Here is a 6,000-nt window from a genome sequence, read left to right as displayed (position 1 = left end):
TCACATCCCCTTCTTCTTCCTCCTCCTCCACTTCCCCTTCTCCTGTCTTCCTCCTCCACCTGCCAGCAGCCCCCCTTGGCTTTCGACCCATCCCTATTGTCCCTCCCCACTCCTGTCCTTCCCTTCCTGTCCACTCCTCTTTTCCCCTTAGTCACTTAGCACTTGCAGGTTTTGACTTTCATCCCCTCACCAATGACCAAAGGCGACCTCTGACTTCCTCACTTCCCATCACTCTGCTTGACATGGACACTAGTGTGACTGAAGGTAGATTAAATGTCACTCTTACCATCTGGCTACTTATGCACAGGAAAGAAGTTGGCAGTATCATATGAAAGAAAGAAGAATCAGTTAAGAAGATGCATGAGGAAAGTGGTGCACACATCCACATCTCAGAAGGGAATTGTCCTGAGAGAATTATCACTTTGGCTTGACCCACTAATAACCATTGATAAACTGGAAGAGGACCTTAGCAGCTCTATGACTACTAACACAGCTGCCAGTAGACCCCCAGTTACCCTAAGGCTGGTAAAACCTGCCAGTCAGTGTGACTCTGTCACTGGAAAAGGTGGTTAAGAGCAAGTATAGGGTCTCAGGTCCCGGTGCTTCCTAACTCAACTGAGCCAGCCATCACTATTGCTGGTGTAACACAATCCATTATTGAGTGTGTCAAATAGATCTGCGTGGTCATGTTGGAGTTCCCCCAAGAAGGGCGTGACCATCCTGTACCTGGTCTAAGCACTCAAGTTCTCCAGTCATCTTTGCAGGTGGTCAGGACAGGTACAGCACAGGCAGTGACAGTGCGAGCTTTCGCCACACCTCCCTGTCCACGTGCTTCAACCCTGACCTGGAGGGACCACCTCTAGAGGCCTATACCGTTCAAGGACAGCATGCCATTCCACAGCCAGATGTGACCAAATGGCACTAGTTGGCAATGCAACAGTCTCATTTTTTCATAACGTGTGGTAACACTGGATGCAGTGCAGGTTTGGATGCATCTGCTCAGACTGCTTCTCAATGAACTCACCACTTCAAACAATTTGATTGGCTGCATAATGGGGTGTCAGGGCACCAAAATCAATGAGATCTGTCAGATATCTGGGGCTCAGATCAAATTGCAAACCCAGTGGAAAGATCTACTGATAGGCAGGTTACCATCACTAGCTCTGCTGCTAGCATTAGCCTGGCCCAATATCTAATCAATGTCAGGCTTTCTTCTGAGATTGGTGGCAAAAGGAGAAGCTAGAAAAGTGCAGACTCATCTACACTCCCTTTCTGTTGTTCACCACCACCACCCATGAGCCATCTGTGTAGTTTTAAATAGTTTGTAAATTTTCAATTCTACACACTCTCATGATTTAATTAAAATGTCTTAATTTCTTTTTCTGTTTAACTGTTATGCTGAGATCCATATTTTTATAAGCTTCTACTCCTATTCCCTTTTTGTATTGTTTTATGGATATTTTGCTCATGATTTTTTGTCATGGAAATGTTAAGAGTGGAATATTAATACATTTCAGTTTAATTCTATAGTGTCATGAATTAAAATAAATAAATAAAAGATGGACTTGGAAAAAAATGAAGGTAACTACACCATGCCTCCATCCCTTTTGGTTTCTGGCCAACCACTGGTTAACATGCTTCATGTCACTATAGATTAATTTGTATTTTCTAAAACTGTGTATGAATGTAGCTTATAGATAAAGTCTTTTGCCTGCCAAAAATGAAGGTAACTACACCATGCCTCCATCCCTTTTGGTTTCTGGCCGACCACTGGTTAACATGCTTCATGTCACTATAGATTAATTTGTATTTTCTAAAACTGTGTATGAATGTAGCTTATAGATAAAGTCTTTTGCCTGCCATGATTCACTAAACAATTAGGAATAAGCTTTTTAACTGAATCTACTAATAATTTCTTCCTTTAATTCTTTTCATAACCGGTTGGATTGCTTCTAATTTTAGACTATTATAAACAAAGCTCTATGAGCATTCACATCAATAAGGTCAGATGCTTTACTTACCTTGAACAAATCTACAGTGATGGAATGGCTACATATATGGTCTAGCATGTGCTTAAATTTCAAGGACCTGACAAACTGTTTTACCAAGGGATTGCATCATTTTACATTCCTACTAATGACATATGAGTTCAAGATACTCCACACTTCACCAACGTGTGGGATAATCAGACTCTAATTTTACCCAAATGATTAAGTACCTAGTAGTATCCAACTATAATGTTAATATACACTTTTTTCTTTTTAAAAATTATTTTATGCTTGTTAGTTATGGAAATAGTATATAAACAGCACATGTTGGTACCACCCATTTCCTCATCTCTACCTCCCCCCAAAGGGAAACTATTCATTGGGGATTCAGGTTATCTCCATTGTGGGTTGTGCATTGTGGGGCCAGCCATCAGTTATGGGGACGAGACAATGTCTCTGCATAATGTCCCACCTTGTGTCTCCTCCTCTTCCACAAAATTCCCCAAGCTATGTTGGGTGCATTTTAAGTCTACTTCAATGATGGGCTTTTAGGAGCCTCTGGATCTCTGATTTGGTATGTGTTGAGTGTTCTTAGTGTCTAACTCCTTCACCCTTGTGCTGATAACAGGTTCACTGAGAAAGCAGCACTCTTGCTCATTTCCCCAATTCCTCTATGGTTTCAGCTGGAGCCCTGGTGAAGCAGCACATGTTGTTTCTCTTCTCAGGTCAGGCTTTCATCTGAGAAAGAGAAGCAGATTCTCCAATGGAGAGTGAACTCAGCACAGGTTAAATGGGGTAGCCATTATTAGTTTAGAGAGAATTTAATGGGTGCAGACCCTCTTGTAGTCAAGATTAGTGGGAGCTTGATATTAGAGAGAAAGCTCATTATCTGGATATGATTCTAACTTGTTTCCCAGTTCCAGATGTGGGTTTCTTTCCATTGAGTGGGTCTGTTAGCCAACCCAAGAGCAGTTGGTTTCCCACCATGGTTGTTGTGTGTTACTATTGAACTTGTGTGAGTTCCATGTCATGTTGTTTGTTTCTGAGTAGCTTAGACCTCACATTGCTTTGATAGATATTGGCCACCTTCCCCCAGTAGCTCATGTAGCACCTTCTAGCACTAGATGGGCTAACTGTTTGGGGTCTGGCTCTCTTCCAGATTTCAACCAGGTCTCTCCATGTTCCAGCAGCATAGAACCAATAGCATATAGTGTATTCATAAAATAATTTTAAGGCAAAGAAACCTTTATTTTATTTTATTTTGTCTTTGAGAAAAAAAACAAGGAGAAAAAGGCAGAGAGAAAATGGGCACTCCAGGGCCTTTCTGCCACTGTGAATGAACCTAATACCAAAACCAGGGAGAGATGCCACAAGAAAAGAAAACTAAAGGCCTATTTCTCTGATGAACTTAGACTCAAAGATCCTGAACAAAATCTTCCCAAACAAAATTCAGCAGCACATCAAAAACAGTATCCACCTTGATCAAGTACGCTTCATCATAGGAATGCAGGGGTGGTTCAACATATGGAAATCTGTCAATGTAATACACCACATAAATAAGTTTAAACACAAAAACCACATGATGATTTCAATAGATGCAGAAAAGGCCTTTAACAAAATGCAACACCACTTCATGATCAAAACATTGGAGAGGTTTGGAGAGATGGCTTAGCAGTTAAGGTGTTTGCCTGCAAAGCCAAAGGATCCCAGTTTGATTCTCTAGGACCCACGTAAGCCAGATGCCTAAGGGGGTGCATGCACCTGGAATTTGTTTGCAGTGGCTGGAGGCCCTAGTGTGCTCTCTCTCTCTCTTTCTCTCTCTCTAATAAATAAAATAAAATAAAATAAAACATTAAAGACAATAGGCATGCATCCATGCATCCAAACCCAGTTATTCCCTTACTGGGCATTTACCTTAAAAGCTCCATGACTCACTCCAGAGAGATTTGCTCAACCTTGTTTACAGCTGCTCAATTTGTAATAGCTAAGAGCTGGTATCAACCCAGATGTCCATCATGAGATGAATGGATAACCAAGATGTGGTATATCTACATGGTAGAATTCTACACAGCAGCATGGGAAAATGACACAATGAAATGTGAAGAAAAATGGTTGAACTTGGAACAGATCATTCTCAGTGAACTCACCCAATCACAAAAAGACAACTGTCATATGGTCTCACTCATCTGTGGCTCCTAACCTGAATCTGCCCATGATGCGGACACACCTGTTAGGAGAATAGGGAGGGTGGTAAGAGAAGTTTGGATTAGGCAACACAAAACTGGACCCAAATGGAAATGGTACCATAAAATCCTATATCCTGAAAAATAGACTAAAAGGTTAAACCTTCTTCAGGTTCTTATAGGGAACACCTGAATCAAAGGGCACTGGAGAGGATATGATGAAGACTAACCTTAATCTTCTCCTGTTTCTTTCTCTCTCTCTCTCTTCTATTATAGTACCTATCTTTTTCTTCCTTATTTTCTCTTGGCGATGGCCTGTAACTCTCAGTAGTTAACATCCACAATCTGCTGTTGATCAGAGAGATCTACAAGGTTTTCAAAAGAAGACAGGTTTTTGTCAGAGCATTTGATGACCTATCAAAGGTTAATGGTAAGACCCTTCTGCCAAAGACACCATATGCTGTTGGTATGGAACATGGAGATACCTGGTTAGAATCTTGAAGAGTGTCAGCCCCCAAACAGTTAGCTTGTCTAGTGCTTGAAGGAACTACATGAGTGACTGGGGGAAAATGACCAACATCTGTCCAAGCAACTCATGGTCTAAGCTGCTCAGCAGCAAACAACCTGATGTGATGTTCACACAAGTGCAATAGTGGTACACAGCCATGGTGGGAAATCAACTGCTCTTGAACTGGCTAGTGTATCTTCTCAGTGGAATGGAACTCAGCTGGAACTGGGAAACAAGTCAGAACCATATCCAAAAAACGAGTCTGCTCTCTAATATCAAGCTCCTACCAATCTTGGGCTGCAAGAGGGTCTACACCTATTAAATTATCTCTAAAATCATAATCGTTATCCCATTTAACCTGTGCTGTCTTCATTCTACCTTGAGGAATCTGCTTCTCTTTTTTAGATGGACAAAGATCCTGAGGAGACAATCAGCTCATCACACCTCATCAGGGCCCCAGCTGAAACCATACACTAACTGGTGAAATGAACAAGAATTCTGCTTTCTTGGTGAACCTGGTACCAGTATAAGGGTGAAAGAGGTAGACAGAGAACACTCAATTCCTATGAAACCAGATATTCAGAGACACAGAGGATCCCAAAACCTCATCACTAAAGTTGACCTAAAACAAACCCAAGATGGAAATTTTCAGAATAGGGGGTGGAAAGATTGTTAGAGCCACAAGTTGGGACATTATGCACAGTGACATTGCATCTTCCCCATAACTGATGGCTTCCCCCACAATGTATGACCCATAGTACCCAATGAGGAACGTCCCTTCAGAGTGGGGGGACAGGGAGGAGGCTGATGATACTAACATGGCAGTTTACACACTGTATATGTACATACCTAATAAAGAAAAAAATATATTTGATTCTTCAACTCAACAGGCACAATTCTAGATTTTTAATTTTTATTTTTGCTTGTGAACAATGTGGGGTGTGTGCATGTATGTGTGCTGTATGCATGTGTTTGTGCCCTTGTGACACCAGATGTGCTTGCTGGTGGGTGGGGTGTGTGTGCCTGAAGAGGCTGGAGAAGAACATTGAAGTTTTCTCTATTGCTCTTCCATCTGTTACTATGTGAGCCAGATTATCTTACTGACCACGAAGCTTGCAATTTTTTCCCAAGCTCCAGTGATTCTGAGGTCTCTTCTCCCCTATGGGATTGAGATTATAGGTGCATGTGGCCTCACCCAACTGTCTTCTTGGATTCTGGAGATTCAAACTCTGGTGGTCTCAGGCTACTTCAGACCCACATTCTTGTGCAGGAAGTACACATTTGCTGACCCAGTTCTCCAGCTCTATTTTTAATGTGTGTG

The 6,000-nt window shown here is 41.7% G+C and overlaps 1 pseudogene; it reads left to right on the top strand.

Moving 5' to 3' along the window:
* Positions 1 to 242: 242 nt before the first annotated feature.
* Positions 243 to 1,243, top strand: LOC101609013 (annotated as a pseudogene).
* The last annotated feature ends 4,757 nt before the right edge of the window (positions 1,244 to 6,000 follow it).

The sequence above is a fragment of the Jaculus jaculus genome, chromosome 6, assembly GCF_020740685.1.
Source record: "Jaculus jaculus isolate mJacJac1 chromosome 6, mJacJac1.mat.Y.cur, whole genome shotgun sequence".
Taxonomy (NCBI): Eukaryota; Metazoa; Chordata; class Mammalia; order Rodentia; family Dipodidae; genus Jaculus; species Jaculus jaculus.
The sequence above is the reverse complement of the archived record's forward strand: the minus strand, read 5'-3'. Positions and strand labels throughout refer to the sequence as shown.